General features: G+C 45.2%; 1 long non-coding RNA gene across 1 annotated transcript; it reads left to right on the top strand.

Annotated features, from left to right (window-relative positions):
- Positions 1-19,132: 19,132 nt before the first annotated feature.
- LOC131898176 (uncharacterized) lies at positions 19,133-21,020 on the top strand. The gene is made up of 3 exons (XR_009375863.1): positions 19,133-19,338; positions 19,629-19,743; positions 20,160-21,020. It is a non-coding gene; the product is annotated as an uncharacterized LOC131898176 (long non-coding RNA).
- The last annotated feature ends 566 nt before the right edge of the window (positions 21,021-21,586 follow it).

Here is a 21,586-nt window from a genome sequence, read left to right as displayed (position 1 = left end):
AAAAGTCACCGGTAGTGACACAAGTCTTGTCATGCCAGGACCGGAGAGGCCATGGCCAGCAAGTCTAGCCTACTTGGTGAGTTCTAGGTCAGTAAAAGACTTTGTCTCAAGAAGAAGGTGGATCACAGCTGAAGTGTGACCGCTAAAGTTGTCCTCTGGCTTCCATGTGCACCCACACAAAACTTCTACCTGTATACACATGTATGTATATGCATGTATATACATGCACACGAAAAAGTCCAAGGTTATCCTCAGTTATATAGCAAACTCAAGCCCAAGCTGGTATATTGAGATCATGTCAGAAAGAAGGGAAGAGGAGGGAGGGAGGGAAGGAGGGAGGTAAAAAAAATGACAGAAAGAAGAGGAGGGAGAGAGAGAGAGAGAGAGAGAGAGAGAGAGAGAGAGAGAGAGAGAGAGAGAGCACTCGAACACATTTTAGTTCTCCAAACTGAGAGGCAGATCTGCATACACTCAGCACCATGACATCTTCGGGAATTCTCTCTACTTGTACCACACCGTCACTGCCATGAATAGATGTTTACCTGGCATCCAGCTTAGGAGAAATGCTATGCCAGGCTCGCTTGCCCCAGTTAACACGGCAGCAATAGCTTTGCTCTAATTAGCCCTCAGCCTGGCGCGAGATGCAATAAACTGAAAGGCATCCGGCTCCCCGGTCAGGTGGCTCTTACTGGATGCCTACAGTTTTCACAAGTTTGCACAGCAGCCAGCTGCCCCAGAATGTAGCAGGAACTGAGAACATAATATTCCTGTCCTCCTGTTTCATTATCACTAGCGAGGGTGTCCACATTAAAGGATCGGTGTGAAATGGACAATTCACACATCTTCCCCGTTTCGCAACAGTGTCCAGCCCTGCTGTTGCCACGGATGCTGGGCCCGCTGCAGCTCCGCAGCGCTTCCCACAACAAGAGGAAAAGGTCTCTATCAGCAGGAAGCATGTGCAGACAAGCAGGCAGCTGTGCACATGAGTGCATATGCCCTGTGCCCCATTCTTCACATGGTTTAAGGATGTCTCCAGAAGGTTCGAGTGTTCAGAACAGTGGCTCTCAACCCAGAAGGACCCTGTCACAGGGGTCACATATCAGATAGCCTGCATATCAGATATTTACATTATGATTCATAACAGTAGCAAAATTGACAGTTACGAAATAGCAACGAAAATAATTTTATGGTTGAGAGTCACCACATGAAATGTATTAAAGAGTCGCAGCGTTAGAAAGGTTGAGAATCACTGATTTAGAAGCTTGGTCTCTGATGGGGCAGAGTTTGAGAGAAGGTAGAACAGAAAAGACTTGGGGACAGTCTGGAGCAAGACTCAGCTATAGAGCTCCTGCCTAGAATCCCCCAGTGAGGGGCTGGGGTGTGGCTCAGTGGTAGAGCACCTGCCTAGAATCCCCCAGTGAGGGGCTGGAGGTGTGGCTCAGTGGTAGAGCACCTGCCTAGAATCCCCCAGTGAGAGGCTGGGGTGTGGCTCAGTGGTTAGAGCACCTGCCTAGAATCCCCCAGTGAGGGGTTAAGGTGTGGCTCAGTGGTAGAGCATCTGCCTAGAAACCCCAGTGAGGGGCTGGGGGTGTTGCTCAGTGGTTAAACACCTGCCTAGACTCCCCCAGTGAGAGGCAGGGGTGTGGCTCAGTGTTAGAGCACCTGCCTAGAATCCCTCAGTGAGGGGCAAGGGTGTGGTTAAGTGGGGCCTCCCATCATTTGCCATTTTATTTGATCATGTTATGGCACGTTCATAGGATTTAAGAGTCATGAAAGTCGCACATGCACCCCACTGTGTGACTTTTCCCCGGGGAGAAGTAAACAAGTATCTTTTCACCCCAGATAGGGTATTGAAGACAGAGCAAAGAAACCATTCCACCCGGGTCTCCTCGAACGAATGAGTGTATTGGAGCTGCTCATGGAACATTTGTGAAGGGTGACTTATAAGAGCTTGGGTGACTAAAAGGTGTGTGTCTCTGAAAAAAAAAAAACTTGCAACGCTGAAGCCGCCCCGCCCTGCCCTGCCCTGCCCAGCCCAGCCCAGCCCAGCCCCCGTACGGTGTGTGTGTAGCGCCACCGGTGATGCATCTCCTCTCTCCAGCAATTGTTATTGCTTACCCAGCCTTGGGAAGAGACCTCATAGATCTTGTAAAATTCAGGGAATTCCTGAGTTCTGTGAGTTTCCTTTACTTCCTGAGCCTGTTTCAGGGCTGGAGAGATAGATCAGTTAAGAGCACTGGCTGCTCTTCCAGTGGACCCAGGTTCAGTTCCCATCACCCATCCAATGGTTCACAGCCATCTGTAACTCCAGTCCCGGGGGATCTGACACCCTCTTCTGGAGTCTGTGTACATCAAGTGGTGCCTATACATACATGCAGGCAAAACACTCATACACATAAGAAATTTAAAAATAAAAATAAAATTTTAAAAAGAAGCCTCTCTAGGAGAGAGTATTTTAATATGGAAGAAATAGCTACAAAACAACCCATTTCCTATCCCTATCTCTATCTGACGCTCTAGTCCTTATCAGGGACCATGTAGACAACAACTTTATCTCTGTGCCCGTAAGAACTAGTCCTCACCAAAAGACACCCCCGACAAGAGCCATTGAATAAAGCATCCACCCCAGCAATGGCAATCTGGTGTTCACAGCCTGCTTGGAAGACTCAGATACCCCAAGAGAGTCACTCTTGACTCTCAAGAAACCAAAAGACACACTTGCTTTACGAAGTGAAATTTCGCCTTTACCTGTCCGTGTTACTCTGGGATGTCACGATAGGATGTTTCCATGGGAACAGGGGATGTCCGATCCAAGTGGACTCTCCCCTTCCACCAGCATCATCTCGGGCTGGAATCCCTGCTTGCAGAGACTGGGGTTTATACTACTTAGCAGCCGCAGGGGCCATGAGGAAACCACTTCCCGCTGCACTCCTGTGGCTATCTCCTGTCCTCCTCGTCCTTCTCCATCCCCCACACCCCCCTCCAGCAGCCCCCAAACTCTGAGGATGACAGGAACTAGGAGATCCGCCTTGTGACAAGCTCTCCAGCTACGACTCTCTCGAGTCTGAAAGGCTGGCTCTCCTGCCTTCTGAACACGCCACCTTCTCTCTCCCCAGCCCTTTATTTCCCACGGGACTCAATTTGAGAAGGGGTGGCATTTCCGTGGCAGGTAAGATTTAAATGCTGTGACAACTGGCGTTTTTCTTCATTGCAGTCCTGTCTGTGTTCTGATTGCAATTTTATAACATGTCAGAGGTCTCCCGGAAGGCACCAAAAGTTTATTATTTACCATTTATACTTAAAGTTATAAAATTACAGTAGGAAGTAGATGTTTTTAAAAATATTACCTGGAACATTGATGCCACTAGCTGGTTAGGAAAGCTGACCTAAAATATATAGCAGTCTCCCTGCCTCAGTATCTCAAGTCCTGGATGACAGATGTGTGCCACCAAGCCCATCTGAATTTACCTTTCGTTCTCTCTCTCTCCCTCTCCCCCTCACTCCCCCCACCCCTGTGTGTGCAGGCACACACACACATCACATGTCATGGCACCTATGTGCAGATCAGAAAACAGCATTAAGTATCAGTCCTCACCTTCCCCCTTGTGACAAGGTCTCCTGTTCGCCACTGTGTATCTCACAACCGCTGGCTCATGAGTGTCCGGGAGCTCTCCTGTCTCGGCCTCCCAGCTCACCACAGGAACACTGGAATTACAGATGTGTGCAACTGTATGTGGCTTTACATGGATTCTGGAGAGATCCGAACTCATACCCTCACATGTGTGCAGCAAGCATTTTTAACCACTGGTCGATGTCCCCCCAGCCCTTCAAATTTTACTTTTAATAAACACATCGTAACTAGATTTATAAGGTAAAAAGTGCTGTTTCAGTACATTGCATATGTCATATTTGACCATTATATCATCAGTATACACTGATTGATTGTATACATCAATACTCACTGTGGAATGAACAAATCAGGCTAATTAGCATGTGTACTTGGGATGTTTATCATTTCTTCGTGAAGAAAGCATTTCAATCTTTTAGCTATTTTTGAGGACCTGGGGAGATAGCTCAATCATTAAATAAAAACCTCATAAGCACAAGGAGTTGAGTTTGGACCCCCGAGAACCCAATGTAAAAACCCAGACAACAATTAGATGGCAAATGGGAAGCAAAGACAGGTGGATCTCTAGAAGCATGTTGCCCAGTTAGCCTTGCCTGTGCAGTAAAGTTCCCAGCATACAAGGGTCCTAGTCTCAAACAAAAGGTGGAGAGCTCCAAGGGACCAACAATTGTCCTCTGACCTCTACATGCACATTGATTGCACACATATATCTCACACACACAAATTAAACAAACAAAAATAAGCATGCAAATCCTATGCCTGTTTTGATATATGTCAATACGTTACTAATAGCCATAGTCGCCACACTATGGAGTTAAACTGGATCTCCTATCTACCTGAAATTTTGTGCCTGGGGTGGTTAGTTTTACTGGTCAACTCGACATAATCTAGAAGGAGAGTATCAGTGAGGGACTGTCTGCATGGGGTTGGCCTGCGGTCACGTCTGTGCAGGACTGCCTTCATTACACGAAGAGCATCAAAGTGGACAACACAGTTTCATAGGAAAAGGAGGGAGCACACTGAGTGTCAGCATGCATGCATCTCTTGCTCTCCTCCGAGTGCAGATGCAATGCAATCAGCTCCTCTAGCAGCCAGAGTCTAGCTCCTGCCAATGTGATTTCCCTGCTATGATGGACTCTAACCTGTAGCTCAGGAATCATGAGCTAAAAATAGACCCTTTCTTCCCTAAATTGCTTTTGTCCAGAGTATTTTATCACAGCCACAGAAACTAAGACTGTCCCCATTAGTTTACATCTCCCTGTCTCCATCCAACACGCCTTTTAACTTCAATGAATGTCTAATCCACATACAATGGTGCTTATTTGCATATAATGATGCCTAATAGGAATACGATAATACATAATCTGCATACAGTGATGGAGATAGACCAGAATGCAAGAAATATGAGAATAGCAAAAACCACAGAGCCACAACAGCTGTGGTCTGTCACGGGGGTCTGAGCATTGCTCCAATTCGTGCATTATTCAAAGTTCCTTTCTTAAAAGATTTATTTTATTTGTGTGTGCGCATGTGCGTGCGTGTGTGTGTGTGTGTGTGTGTGTGTGTGTGTGTGTGTGTGTGTATGCAAGTGCACACAGGTGTGCACAGGTTTACAGGTGCCCATAAAGGCCAGAAATGGTATCAAATCCCCTGGAGCTGGAGTTATAGACAGTTGTGAGCCATCTCATCTGAGTGCTGGGAACCAAACTCTGGTCCTCTGCCAGAGTAGGAAACGCTCCTAACTACTGAGCCTCTAGAGTTCCATTTTTCTTCCATTCTCCTCTCTACACTCCCTCCTCCAAGGGGAAAAAAATTATGAGAAGACATGAGCGCATTGTCTCCCAAATAAAGGTAAAGTGACAGCGCTTTCATTGAAAGGCTCTGCATGATTGGAATTAAATGTCAAATACGATTTTCTGTTGGCAATTCAAAGTGTCTGTGTCAAAACCCAGAGTGACGGTGTGGCTGCAGATTAGTATCTGTGTGAATGGCGGCATCGCACTGTGGGGAAGGTTTACGATTCAGTAGATTAACACAGCTCTCTTCACGCCATCACTTAAGAGATAATTTGTTCAAGCAAGACACGACTAAATTGTGGCTGCCCATGAGCAGGAGTTCCCTGTCCCCTGAAGTCATGCATCCCCTATGAGGGTGTTTTGATGATGCACTCTGCCCCGCTGTTTGTGGAGTGGGGAGGGGGAACGTCTGCCATCATAACTGGGTGACAGGCAGGAGGGCTGAGCTGGACACAGCTCTTGGCAGCCCAGCTGTCCATAGCTACTAGCTCTGTCTACTTGCCATGTCTCCGGGAAAATGGAGTTCTTATTGATCTCCCTGATATGAAATGGCCTTCCAGGCTGGAGATTTGATCCCTTTCATTTCAACTTTCCACATGGGAGGAAAGGAGGAGGGGAGCTGCCTGGCAGGTCACTGAATCATGTACGCCACCACCAGGTTTCTTCTAGATCTCGAGAAAATGATGGCCACCAGGACCCAGGGAGGTTGAGAAACTCGCCCGATCATAGAACGTAATCGGTGGAAAGGGCATAGGTCACATCGTATAATAGTCACAACATGGCGAAGGCCGTGTTTGGTGATTTTAAAAAGCTCCAATATCCGGTGTGATACGAAAAGTGACTTTGATGTACTGATGGGACAATGTTAAGACTGTTAAGTAACTTGGACTGAGGATGTAACTCACAAGTAAAGCATTCACCTGAGATTGGAAGGAGGAGCTGGGCGTGGCTCACTGGTAGAGCTCCCTGCCTAGTGTGTGCTGGGCCCTAGGTTCCATCACCAATGCTGACAAAAAGGGGTGGGTCGGGCGGGGATACTGAGCAAGTTGCATAAACTACAGCGAGTTCCCAGCAGAGATATGAAGAATTAAGTCTCCCAATTTCTGATTCAGTGCCCTCTACCTCACTCAGATTGTGGGACTTTATCTGGCAGACACTCTATTTGTTCTTTCTTCCCCCACAACAGAAACTTTCACACACACACACACACACACACACACACACTGGGGAAGAAGTAAAACAGCAAAAACTGTCTCTTTCTGGTATGGCATTTCTGTACTTCAACCAAGGATGTGAGACGTTCATGAGACAATGTTTCGGCTGTGATTTAGAATGTTGACTCTGTTCCGGGTGAACTCTGACATCCAAATGCATTCATGAGGTGCCATTTTCAACTCTCCTGCCAATCTCCATCCTCGTCTGTATCAGAATCTTAATGCCTGCTTCCCTGTTTGAGTTATGGTAATTTATTGTAATGGCGTATTTTGACCTTTTCAGTATTTTGTGTTTTTATTGGATAGCTGTTTCACCTTTTCCCTGGGGGGTTAAACCAGGTTGAAAACAAGAGAGAGTACTAAGAACAACCAATCAAAATACAGAATATTAAAAAGGTCAACACTCAAGAGCAAACTGCTAATTTGGAAAACACAAATATAAGAAGGATGAGAATTCTGAAGAGCCTGGTGGTTGCAGCAAGAGCGGAATGGACAGGAAAGGGCTGGGGGCCTCCTTTCAACCCATCACACAAAGGCCTGGCATAGTGGCATGCACACCTGTCATCCCAGATCTCAGGATGCAGAGGCAGGAGGATCAAAAGTTCAAGGTTATACAAGGCTGCATAAGAATTTGGAAGCCAGCCTAGACTACATAAGACACTGTCTCAAAAAAAAAAAAAAAAAAAAAAAAAAGGAAAACAAAAATCAATTCCCTGCACAGCGGTTACATCAGCCACTAAGTGGAAACTCGCCTGTCATGAGAATTCCAAGAAAGGGAGCCAGTGTGAATACCAGAATATGAGGCTTAAGCTGTACCATTTCTGTTTCTACCTGGTGGCTACCTATGGCAGAGAATGACAGTGAACTCACCAAGTCCCAGGCCAGAGATGCTAGGCACTTTTAATATAATGTGACATCATCAGAATATGCAACAAGGAGCTTCTATGCCCAGGGAGATGAACATCTTAAGGGTCCAGAACTGATACCTATCTCCTTTTAAAGCTCGACAGGAAGGGCAATCCCTATTCATTCTTTTCAAATGAAATCTAAGAGTCTTCTTAAAATAAGCATATCTCGGGCCACATATGGTGCTACACGCCTGTAATCCTTGCACTCGGGAAGTTGAGATAGGATGGGAAATTAAATCTAGCCTGGGAAACATAGGGAGACCCTGCCTTAAGAAAAAAGGAAAAGAAACAGCATATCTTGGCAATAAAGATTGGAAAAGCACAAAAAGTGGAAGCAATTTTTGTGGCCTTTTCTGTTGTTCTGCTGAAGGTTGGGGCAATGAACATACTGAATGACCTATGGGGAATCAATGTTTACCCATGAAAATTTACCTGGACTGCTTGCTAGCCATGTTCTCAATCTGAGAGAATCTACTCAGGCACCCTACCACTGAACCATGGTCCCAGCCCTTTTTCCAAAAGTCATGTCCATGAACTCTAGATGTCCCATGTAATGAAACAGGCATTTTTCAATATAAAATGCTCCATAACCGACATACAAATGATGTTAAGGCACACTCACATGTTGGCACCTTCAAGTCAGAGTCTAGTCAATAGCACTCCAAGGAAGTATATCGCAGTCAAGAATTTGATTTAAGAAAAATTATGCAGATTCTAAATTACAGTTCTTTAAAAAGAGTTAATATGTAATATACTCATTATACTATTAAGTAGAAAGGGCTTCTAAAAAGATCATGTATTACATGACCTCTGACTTTAAAAAAATACTCCACACCGAGAAATGTGTGTGTGTGTGTGTGTGTGTGTGTGTGTGTGTGTGTGTGTATTTACTTTCAATGCACGTGCTTCACACCCCAGCCCCTCACCGGGGATTCTAGGCAGGTGCTCTACCACTGAGCCACACCCCAGCCCCTCACTGGGGGATTCTAGGCAGGAGCTCTACCACTGAGCCACACCCCAGCCCCTCACTGGGGGATTCTAGGCAGGTGCTCTACCACTGAGCCACACCCCAGCCCCTCACTAGGGGATTCCAGACAGGCATATACCCATCCCCAAGAACTGTACTTTGCACTTGATGTACATTCACTTAATTCTCATCACCCAGAGAAAGTGGTCCATACCATCAAACTATGAAAGTTTGTATTTGAAATAAGTGGAGCATCCCAAGATGCAGAGATCTTAGGTGACTAGCCTGGGGACAAACATCTAATTAGTGTTGGGTACAACATACCCATAGTCAAATGTCTCTGGCTCTGGCCTCATGTTTGTAGCTACTGTACCACAATACCCATGACAGGCGTTGAGAAGGCTGTTCATTAGGTAATGTCGTGATGGATGTGGTCATGCATGCCTATAATCTAGGCATATGGAAGGCTGAGGCAAGAACACTGTGAAGCCTGTGTATTCAAGACCTATAGGCTATGAACCAAGATCACTTCTTAAAAATCTGTGTGTGAGTGTGTGTGCGCACGCACGCGCATGTGTACTACTTTTTGTTTCTTTGTGTTTTCTCAGTCCATTACTAGTAAGCCACCCCCGCCCCGCCCCGCCCCGAGTCCCTCACTGAAGAATTCTAGGCAGATGCTCTACCACTAGTTGTCACTGGGAGATTCTAGGTATGCTCTCTACCAGAGGAGCCAAGGTCTCATTCCCATCACTGGGGGATTCTAAGCAAGAACCTTACTCACAGGCCATGCCCCCAGTCCCTCACTGGGGGATTCTATGTAGGTTCTGTACCACTAATTACTTTTATAATCTTTACATTAAGAACGATCCACTAGCCAGGCGGCAATGGCACACACCTTTAATCCCAGCCCTCAGGAGACAGAGCCAGGTGGATCTCTGTGAGTTTGAGGCCAGCCTGGTCTACAGAGCAAGATCTAGGACAGGCACCAAAACTACACAGAGAAACCCTGTCTCAAAAAAAAAATCATTTTCATAAGAAGTCAAGGTCAGGCCTGAGGAGACAGCTCAAGTGGCAAGGTCCTAACTTCACTCCTCAGATCTCATGCTTTTGGTTTTGCTTTTTTAAAAAAAAAGTTGGGCATGTGCTTATAACCCCAGTGGCTGGGGAGATAGAGACAGGAGGATCCCTGGGATTAATTGGCCAGCTAGCCTAGTCTACTTGACAAGCTCCATAAGAGACCCTGTTTCAAAGAGAACATGGACAGTACCTAAGAAACACCGCCTGAGGATGTCCACTGCCCACCACACATACTGGCACACACGCTCATCAACACATGAACATACCACGCAAGACGTTAACGTTCTAAGTTTGGAAGTATCCTGTGACTAAGGAACAGCTTCACAGAGACAGAGGCAATAGCACACCTTGTTCATTTGCAGCTGGAAGGAGAATCAGGAGCTGGCAAGGATCCCTCAGGTGAAGGCTTTGGCCTGACACCTAAGAGTCACCACCTTAGACTTGCATGTCGTGGCGTGCATGTGTAACCCTGACACTGGAGTGGTGGAAACAAGAGGATCCCGTGTTTGGTCTGTACAGTCCAGCTAGCTGGTCATCTTTAGACCCAATGAAATACTCTATCTCAAAAAAGTAAGATGGGCATTAATAGAAGAAGATACCTAACATGGAATGGTGGCCTCCATATGCCAGTGCACACACATGTACTGGCAGTCACACATACTAACATTGCCACACCTTCCTCTAATTGCTTTCCAATACACATCTTTGCCATAAGTTACACAGCTTTGGTCATCCTGAAAAGTAGGGACACTATGCATCTGATGCATCTGATGGTCATCTGAAATATTCCCCATGTCATACTTTGAATGTTTGTGCCCTGGTGGGTGGCTCTGTTTTGAAAGGCTTTGGAGCCTTTAGGGATTGGGATCAAGCTGGAGGATACAGGTCCCTGGGGAGATAATGTTTCAGGGCTTCTAGCCACCCACTTCTAGCCACCCAGGGTATTTAAAGCCAAGGGCTCTGGTTGCCGTTTCTGGTTGCCAAGGGCTCCTGTCCACAGATACGTAAAACCACACACAGACACAGAAAGAAAAATAAAATATTTTAAAAATAAGAATGAAATGTATGTCTAGACAGCTGTCGTCCCAGGCATAGGCCCAGAAACATGACTAGTCCTTTGTATACACTCCAACCAAGAGTACTAGATGGGCTGTTGACTCAGGGAAGACATCTTCGAAATAACGAAGGAGATTTGGTTAGTCACCATAGCACACATTGCACCTCGAGCTCTGGGTTCCCCTATGAGCAAAGCTGTGCTCTTTCAATATATCTCTGACTTTCTGTGCTCTCCCAGGCGATCATCAGACGTTCCCATTTATCTCAAAAGACGTTTTTATCCACCTTGAAGTTTTACCTGAGAGGACCTGGGGCCGCTGTGTTACAACATCCACCCCATCACGCATAGGGATGGCGAGCCTCTTGTCCTCACACAGAAGTGGCTTAAAATACCACATTCCCCTTTGTAGACATTGGTTAAACTATCATCAAAACCAAGATGAAAATCAAGAATCTTCCCTCTCTAGTGGTTCGCGGCAGTTTTCCTCTTTTGTTCCGGGCTAAATCGCATGTGATTATGATTTCTTTGGCTTTGACTCTTCTGTGTAACAGTTCATCAAATCAGCTTTTGTTCTAGGAATTTATTTTGTCAGCTAATTGGTCCTCCCAGGCTCAGAGGCACTAAGCTACCCACCAAAGGGCCTTTTTCTTTATATTAATATAGCACCTTTCTCTAGAGAGGGCTTAGCATGTGCAAATAGCAACGAATTATTCATTTGAAGGTATTTTTGTAGAATTCAAAAGCCAAAAATTGTTTTAAAAAAATAGAATCTACAACAATTTCTTAAGTAATTATTGTTCAGGAAGAACTTATACCTAGATGATATTCTAATTCTGATTTGACCAATCAAGAAATCGTGTTGTGAAGGGTTCATAAAAGGTGTGTTGAGGAAGATAAATAGAATTGATTAGGAACCAGAGCTTGGGAGGCAGCTCAGGCAGTAGCTTGCTATGTGAGCATGAGGACCTGAGTTCCATTTCCAAAATGATCCAGGTGTGGGAGGGTATGCTTGTAATTACAGAGCTGGGGATTGGGGGCCTGCTGTGGTCAGTAAGCCTCAGGTATAAGTGAGATACCTTGTCTCAAAAATCAAGGTGGGGGGGGGGGGTAACTGAGGAAAGACACTAGAGGATGACCTCTGTCCTCCATATGTCTCCATATGTGTATATGCACCTGCATACATACAGCGAGAGACAGAAAGACAGGGAACAGACTGATAGTCTAACCTATATGGGCAAGTTGTTCTGTAGTTAGGACCAATCAAGAAAACACACAGGCATTTATTGTACATAGAGAACAAGTCCCTAACTTTCTATTGGCTTCTTCAATGTTGAATCAATCCTCCCAAGACTAACTATCTATCTACCTACCTATCATATATGCATCTACATATCTATCTATCATATATGCACCTACATACCTATATCTTTATGACTATTTCTTATATTTTGGGTTGTGAACCTAGCCTTTAACAACTAAGCCATCTCTCCAGCCCTTTTTATTACTATTTCTCTCTCTCTCTCTCTCTCTCTCTCTCTCTCTCTCTCTCTCTCTCTCTCTCATCTTAGTTAACTCTGTTGGCTCACAGTGAACTTGCCCAAAACAAATCCTGGTGCTATGATTATACACTATTGTGTGTTGTTCTTACTATTTGTATCTATCCAGTAAACTAAATTTTATACCCAGCACATCCAACCTGCAGCCCATAGGCCACATGCATCCTGGAATGAATGTGGTCCAACACATTTGTGGGGCACAATATCCTATTGAAATGTCAGATGGTTAGACCTCTGAGTAACTTAATAAAAGGTATCTTCCTTATGTTCACAAGCCTCAATTCCCAGAGCCCCAAATCAGAGCCTAAACAGGATAGGAAATCAATCCTTTGTTACTTTATCTGTTTACTGTGTGTCCTATTCCACTTTGACTAACAACTTGACACAGTCTAGAGTCATCTGACAGAAAAATTATCTAGATCCTATTGCCCTGTGGGTACCTTTGTGACTTGATTATTAATTAATGTAAGAAGACCCACCCTATTGTGAGTGACACTGTCTCTTCTGGGTGGGGGGTCCTGTGCTGTATAAGAAAGCATGAGCCTACAAGCAAGCCCGCAAGAAGCATTCCTTCATGGTTCCTGCTTCAAGTTCCTTGCTTGAGTTCCTACCCTGACTTCCTTCTGGTTAAAGTGCTTTATCAAAACAACAAGAGGGAAATTTGAGCACTGTGCTCTTCACACATTATTAAAGGCATGCTGTCTGAAGATCTTGGGCCTGGAACATCTAATCATTGCAGTGGTTTCTCATCTACACTATACGATGTCTACCTGAAACTTGACCTGCTTTGTTTCTTTCAACTTCCTTTTATCTCCTATAGTGTCTTTCCTTCCCTTCCTTCCAAGCAGCACTAATCATTTTCTTGTTTGGAATACCTCCTGAAAACGTCCCTGGTAGACATTTCAACTGTGCCAAATCAATGGGACGGACAAGAAGACCCACGCCACCAGAAACAAGGGTTGGAGAGAAGACACCATTAATTTTCTTGTTTGTCCCAGAGCTGAACAGCTCAGCTCTGTCCCCTTCTTATCAAATGATTGGGGGCAGGGATCACTGGTTATTTAGGGAGACAGAGGGTTATTGAAGAAGTGTTTGGGTTTTAGGTTTTTTTTTTTTTTGAAACAGTATCTCACAAAGTTGCCCAAGCAAGCCTTCAACATGTGAGCCTCCTGCCTCAGCCTCCAGAGTAGCTGGGATGACAAGCCAATGCCACCAGGCTTAGGTGATCACTAAATGTTCATAAGTATTAATTTTCACTTATGACCTGTATGGAAAGGTGAGACAGAATGATATGATGGTTAACTTCAATTGTCAGTTTGACTGTATTCATTATTTTCTGTTGCTGTGATAAAACCCCATAACCAAGGCAATTTATAAAGGTGAATTGGGCTTACAGTTCCTGAGGGATAAGAGTCTATTATGGTGAGGAGGGCATAGCAGCAAGCATGGTAGCTAAGAGCTCACATCTCAACCATAATCATGAAGCAGAGCGGACACAAAATGGAAGTGGTATGAGATTTTAACTCTCAAAACCCATCCCTAGTGATGTACTTCCTCCAGCAAGACCATACCTCCTAAACTTTCCCAAACAATAGCACTGAGAGGGGACCAAGCATTCAAATGTCTGAGTCCCTGGGGCACATTCTTATTCAAACCACTACATTGACACAAGCTAGAGCCACTTGGGAAAGGAGTCTGGATGAAGGATTGTTTAGATCAGAGTGTCCTGTGGGCATGTCTGTGCAGGGATTGTCTTGACTGTTAATTGATGTGGGAAGACCCAGCCCACTGTGGGCAGCACCATTCCCTAGTTAGGTGGCCCTAAAATTGGATGATAGTAGAGAAAGCAAGTTGAGTGCCAAATATGCATTCATTCATTTCTCTGCTCTTTACTGTGATGTGATGTAACCAATTGTCTCAAGTTCCTGCCTCTGTGGCTTCCTTACCACGGTTTCTTGCCATGGTGAACTGTAACATAGAACTGTGAACTAAAATAAAATAAAAAGTTGCTTTTTTCAAGGTTTCGTTGTTTGGTTGGTTTTGTTTTGTTTGTTTGTTTGTTTGTTTGTTTGTTTGTTTGTTTGTTTTACCACAGCAAGAGAAATTAAACTAGAGTAACTGGGTTCTACTTGTTTTCTCAATAAAGAATATCTAGAGAATTTTTTTAGAGAAACAGCATTCACTACCAAACAATCAGATGATGTAAGAATTATATTAAAGATATTGTAAGTGTATTATTGAGCTTATTACAAAAAGAAGAAGAAGGAACGAAAGAAAGAAAATCCTCAAGGGCAAATTTTTTTTTAATTGGTTTTTCACATCAGGCTTCTAAGAAAACACTGAAGTTGGGTTGCCTTGGGAAAAATGCTGATTCAAAGAATATAGAAGTTTGGAGATTAATATTCAAACCTAAGGGAATAGACTTGACCTGGAATACATACAAATCAAGAGTCAACCTAAAAATTCTGTGCATAACAGTCTATCATGAGGATCATATTGTAAGTAAAATAGAAGGCCAAGAAGTAAAAGGAAATCAAGATTCCTCCTGAGTTATGTTCATTACAGTTCTCTAGAGCACGTGGGATATTTACCAAACTAGGTATGCACCTGAACACAAAAAAATTCTCAAGATATTTTTCAAGATTCAGACACCATGCAAATTCTTCTATCTTAGGACAATTAAGAAGCATTCAATTTTAAATTTTATTTTAGGGCTGATGATGTAGTTCAGTGGTAGAGCACCTGCCTACTGAGGGCCTGGAAGCATGTCTCAGTGTTAGAACACCTGTCTAGAATCCAGCAATGAGGGACAGGGGGTTGCCTGAAGAGTAGAATGCTTGTTTATGATCTCCCAGTGAGGGGCTGAGGACATAGCTCAGTGGTAGAACACCTGCCTAGAATCCCCAGTGAGGAGTTGATGGTGTGGATCAATGGTAGAGCATGTGCCTAGAATCCCCCAGTGAGGGGCTGGGGGTGTGGCTCAGTGGTAGAATGCCTTTTAGTGAAGAATCCTTTAGTGAAAGAGCTAAGAATGTTGCTCAGTATGGAACACCTGCCTAGCATGCATTAGATTCTAGGTTCACTCCTCGGTATCACTATTCAAACACACACATGCACACGCACATGCACATATGCACACACACACACAGCATACATCAAGGCAATGACCTTATATTTGATCCCAGGAGCTCTTTCTTCTGTGTGCGTGTTCTGTAAACAAGAAAGCCTTGAGGATTTCTTCCTCTACGTAGCATTTTTGCGTCCATGACTACTGTATCATTCTTCTCTTCTTAGATGCCTCAGCTTCATCCTATAACATCTACCTCCAAACAAAACCGTTCCTTCAGTTTCCATATTTCCTGTCTCTGCCTTCCCTGAACTGGGATTACAGGCATGTTCTCACGTGCCCATCTTTCTATGAGGTTGCTGGGAATCCCAACTCATGTCTTCATGTTTGTAGCCATTTCCATGGCCTGGCTTTGTTCTTACCTGCCTCGGCGTCCCTCTCTCCCCTCATTGAGTCAGCCTGCCCTCAGATAAGAGGTTCTCTTCCTCCCACCCATCTGCAGTCTCTCCACATTTTCCTCACCTTCCATTCTTCCTCCCAGAGGCCTTTCCAGGCTCAGAAGATTGGAAACTATTTTTAAACTGATTCTATTTCTCCCGGAATTGACAAATCCCAGAACTGATGCATTTTCTGTTCACATAACAGCCCCTAAAATTCCTTCTCACGGCCTGTCTTTTTCCATCTCAAATAAGCAGACCTGGCAAAAGGAAACAGGCTGTTTGTTGTTGCTGTTGACTTCCTGTCTTAAATGCTCCATTTGGGATAATCCCATGATGTTGTTCCCTAAACTCATTCAAAGAAAATTGCACGCGGTTTGCGTAAAGTGCTCACACCTACAGACCACTTAGACTGTTTTTAGACCAACTCTGTCAGCTCCCAGTGCTTTACCTATTATCTGTGTTTCTAAGGCATGTGTCCTAGGAATATGCAAAACAAAAAACAGAACAATGCATGATATTTGAATACATTCTGTCTATCACCCAGATACTAAAGGGACTTTGAACAAGCAATGTCCCTCTTTTGGAGTTCTCTCTCTCTCTCTCTCTCTCTCTCTCTCTCTCTCTCTCTCTCTCTCTCTCTCTCTGTGTGTGTGTGTGTGTGTGTGCTGTCATTCTTCAGGCATCTTTCCTCAGGCACTTTTCTTGTTGAAAGATGGTGTCTCACTGGACCCAGGCTCGCCAACTAGACTAGGCTGGCTGGCCAGTGAGCCCTAGAGGTCTACACATCTCTGTCTCCCCTGTGCTGGGATTACAATAGTATCACCAAACCCAACCTTTTTTTTTAAACATGGATCCTGAGGATCAAATTCAGGTCTCCAGTCTTGCAAGGCAAACATTTTACTAACTGAGCACTTTCCCCATCCCCGAAGATAGCTTTCTAAAAAACCCAAAAGTGTCTAGCCCTGCCAAATCCAAATTCCCATGAATCAAAGCACAAAGTAACTCATCTTGCCCCTACTCCCTCTCTCCCCTGCAGAACTTCTTGCCTGAACAATGCAGAACCCTCAGAAGGGTAAACAAAAAAAAAAACCCAAAACCATCTCCTCTGCACAGACTGACCTCCACCTGACGTGAATTATCCAGAGATGATTTCTGAAGCCTTTACAAAGGAAAATGGGCCAGATCCCAAACCTCTAACTAGCGCTGATTACAGATGGCACCTCCCCAACCTTATGAGGCTGATGTAGTTGGGATCTAAGGGTTTGACTTCGGCTCCCTCCTAGCCAACTAAGATGCTTATCTGAGCCCTATACAGGCTTCCGAGAGACATTCGGCTCGGCTCCTTTTCCTGGAGAACCACCTTGGTTTTCATAGGGAATGTCCCTCAAGACTCAGGAGTTGAAGGCTTGCTCTCCAGTATGACATTCAGAAGTGGATGTATGTATCATAAGGAATGTGAGGGTTGACTTTAAATGGGGACTTGCCACAACCCAGAACTGCCTGAGAAGGCTGCCTCCATTAAGGAATTGTCTAGGCCAGGTTGATGTATGAGCATGTCTGTGGGGTTTAGTCCTGATTGCTACTTGAAGTAGAAAGACGCTCCCCAAATGTGGGCAGCACTATTTCATGGGCTGAGCCTTGAACTGTGTAGAACTGAAGAAAGATAGCTGAGCCTAAGCAGCGGGCAGCAAACAAGGGTTCGTGTATTTGTTCTCTCTGCTCTAACTGTGGGTGTGATGTTTTGAGTTCCTGCCTTGACTTCCCCACAACAATGAACCGGAACCTAGAACTATGAGCCAAAGAAAACCCCCCTCTCTCTCCTTGGTTCCTTGGATCAGGTTATTTTATCACAGCCACAGGGTGAGATTAGGACAAGGCTCTGACCTGATCGATGGGTTAATCCAAACTCAAACGGACTATTGGGAAGTGGAGGAAGCTAGGAGAGATACAGTTTAGTCAGAGGGCAATCGGTGTGTCCCCTGTGCCCCAGAAGGCCTCTGATGCCGGGCTGCTATAAGGCGACCAGCTTCCTCGGCCACGCAGCCTCACAGCCTCACCACAGCTCCAAAATAATGAATCCAGTCAACCATGAACACTCCAATGTCTGAAACTGTGAACAAAAAAAATAGCTCTTCTTCCTTTAAGCCGTTTTCCCCAGGCATTTCGTCACAAGAAAAGTAACAGATATGGAATCTTTATGTGCGGTAATAATGCCAGGCAAGGTCACATTTCCTCCCTGTGTCAGCAATATCACCTAGCTGACCTGCAGCGAACAGGCCTCGTCACACACCATGCTGTGAAGCCACGTCCCTCTGCCCGGGCACTTCTCCCAATGGGCTGATTAAATCTGACCTGCTTATCCTCTTGTTTATATATTTTATGACACTGGGCTACACACTCACTAGGCTCACAGCTCCATCCGGTCCATTTATGTTACAAACCTCTTTGTACATGTCCATGAAAATCATAGATGAAAAGGAAAAAGGAATATCAAAAGACAAGAGCAACACTCGGAGCATGTCTCTGGACACTTCTGTTGTCCTTTATTTTCTCTGCCAAACACTGTGTTAAAGTTCAGAGTTCTGGATGAAATTAATCCTGAAAAACTGGTTCCTAGGGAAGCCGCGCTGGCTGACAGTATCTGTGGCTGTTTTCCCGGATGCTCATACACTTGCTAGCCCTTCAAACATTCAAGGGGCGCATTCTTACATGCTTTTGATGTGTGTGTTGGGTGTGGGCTGACTGGTTATCATGGGTGTGTGCACATGAGGGTATGGAGGCTTGTGTCCACATCTCTCCTTGTTCACTCTCTACCTTCATCTGGTAATTTTTTTTTTTTAATCATCGTATAATGTGCTGGAACCATAATGACATGACTGAATGAAGTGTCTTTCTGTGGTTCTCTTCCTCCCCCAAAGGCTCTGTTGCTCTTTCGTGTCCCATGTGTCTCTTTGCCTACTCTCTGTTCTTCCTCATCACCCTCTCTCCATCCCACCAGCCTAAATGCCCATCAACGGATGAACGGATAAACGGATAATGAAAACGTGATCCATACGGACACCGGAATATTATTCAGCTATAAAGAAAAAGGAAATCAAGAAGTTTGCAAGGAAATAGACGGATCTGGAAAGCACAGTATTAAGTGAGGTGGTTGTAGTTAATGGTGACTGGAAGGAAAGTCATACCATACAACAAAACTCACCTGGGAGGTTTACTGGGGGAAGGGAAGAGAAAGAGGGTGCAGAGATCAGCCTCTGGGGATCCCGGGGAGGAAGCAGAGAAAGAGAGAGGGAAATGGGAGGAGCTTGCCTTTTTTACGGGAGGAGCTTGCCTTTTTAAGGGAACAGTTTGCCTTTTTAAGGAGGTATAGCGCATGCGCACAGGGAGTGCTCTTAGTGGCTGCAGCTGAGGACCCTGAGGGCAGGCCAGTGTAATGCCTGAGTACTAACAGGCACATGCACACAGGGAGTGGCTGTAGCTGATGATAAATCCTGCCAGGTCCTAAGGGCAGGCCTGTGAAGATGCCTGAACATTAACAGAGGTGACCCAGACTCAGAAAAATGTCACCTGTTCTTCCTTATATGGCAGACTCCAGCATATAACTTCACATGTATCATTGGAAATGGGTGTAAGTGTGGTAGAGTCTCTCCTCCTCCCCCTCCCCCTCTCCTCCCCCCTCCCCCTCCCCCTCCTCTCTCTTACCCAGCCTGAAGCTCATCCATTCAGCTAAGCTGCCTGGCCAGTGAGCTTCATGGCTCCTCCATCTCCACAGCCCCAGTCCTGGGGTTACAGGACCCTGCCACCACCCTCCGCTTTTTACCTGGATTCTGGGGACCTGAACTCTCAGGCCCTCACGTTTGCACAGCACGTTCTTTGCTGACGAAGCCATCTCCCAGCCCCTCTTCTTTTCAACACAAGGTATGCAGCCCAGGTTAGTCTTGAACACTCGACCTCCTAGCTCTGGGTGTAGAGGCATGAATCACCACACGAAGGTTGGAGATGTTTCCAAGCTGAGATGTTACCTTCTTTCCAGGTAAGAAATACAAACTCTAGCTACTTTTCCCCAAGTTTCCAAACCGTGTTTCTTCTCTATAATTCATCAAGACCACCCATTACAATGGCTGTGTCTGACTTGTCATGGAGTACAATTTATACCATCCCAGAATACCACAAAGGTCTGTTTCATCATGTATAAAATGGCAATTACCGCATCAATGCTCATTATGGTGGTGCCATAATTGAATGACAGTAGAAACTAAAAGAACCAATATTTAACACGTAGTAAAGATTTTTAAAAACAGACTGTTTTCTGTTAAGCCTGTGTCTCCTTATGTAGCCCAGGCTGGCCACCAAATGGAGCTCCTCCTGCCTCAGCCTTGGGATTACAAGCAGGCACCACCACCTGCCTGCTAAGAGCGCTTTGAGTTTTCTTGGGTGTTTTAACTCTAGGAGATGAGCCCAACTCTCAAGCTTCAAGTGTTTCAATGAGTCTTAAGTGGCCAGGCATTTGAAAGCTGATCCAGTGATGATACTACGGCCATCTGAAAAGCAGGCATGAATCACCGGCTCTTATCTGAGGCTCTTATCTGAAGCTTCGGGAAAGCAGAACCCGGAAGTAGGAAGCACTCCTGACAATTATTTTCCACCGAGGTTTGCCTGCCTGGTTCCTTTTCTTATTCTCTGCCAAGAGTGACCCCAGAACAATGGAACCCATTCAGCCGGTCTACCACCCGTGCTACTAGGCTTCCTGAATAAATAAGCAATGAAGAGCTAGTCACCCTACTCCCTTTGTTTTAATCATAACGAGGCTTTCCACAAGACTCTCAGGACGCTCCTCGATTTGATTATGATGCAGTGACATTCAAGCGGCTCCTACTTTACATGCGGCGCTGAGGGAAGTGCTTGTCTGATCTGACTCTTCACGAGACAAAGCAGACACTTATCAGTTACGACTGCCTGCCGCGGAATGGCCGGCGGGATCCTAGAGAGCCTAGGCTAATGGTGCCTCTGCTGACCAGCGCATCGGGTGTCCCTTGCAGAGATGAACCCCTGAAACCTGAGTGAAACTGTAACCTGCTCTCCACGAAGAGGACTGTGATGTCAACAATTTGTCCCTCGCGTTTGTGTGGTGATAAACTCCACGAGGAGAGACGTGTGCTACCGGGAAATCAGGACACCGAGTTTTCTGGGTTCTTCTAGACTTCTTTATTGTTTGAAAATTTCAGGCATGAACATAATGTGTTTTGAACAAAGCCACTTCCTATACTCTCCCCTCTAATTTCCCCGGTCTCTCCTCCACCACTTTTTACTCCCAACTTGATTTTCTAAAATAAATTAATAAATAATAATAATAATAATAACTGAGTCCATTTATTGCCACCTGTGTGCACACAGGTGGAGGACCATACACTGGAGTATCCCTGAAGGAAACTGAGTCTCTCTCCCCGGCAGCCATCAGCGACCAATGGCTCCTCAGTTAGGGGTAGGATTTCATGAGTCCCTCCTATAGCTGTACTGGGGTTTTTGGCTGTCTTGATCTTTCACCAGTCTTAAGCGCACAGTCTTAGCCACTGTGGGATTGTGTAGGCAATGGTCCTGTCACATCCAGCAAATGCTGTTGTTCTGCTACCTCTGGCTCTACCAATCTTTCGGCCACCTCTTGGTCAACGACTTCTTAGTTTGGGGAGGAGGAAATAAGGTACCGATGTCTCATTTAGAGCTGAACACTCCAGTCTCGTCTTCTTTCCCTGTTGACCAGTTCCGGGTCTCTGTGCTAGTTGTCATCCACTACAAGGAGAAGCCTCTCTGATAAAGGTTGAGTGAGGCACTAATCTATGGCATAAAAATAAATACTGAGGAGGCAGTCTATTACTATG

This window comes from Peromyscus eremicus, chromosome 23 (genome assembly GCF_949786415.1).
Source record: "Peromyscus eremicus chromosome 23, PerEre_H2_v1, whole genome shotgun sequence".
NCBI lineage: Eukaryota > Metazoa > Chordata > Mammalia > Rodentia > Cricetidae > Peromyscus > Peromyscus eremicus.
The sequence above is the reverse complement of the archived record's forward strand: the minus strand, read 5'-3'. Positions and strand labels throughout refer to the sequence as shown.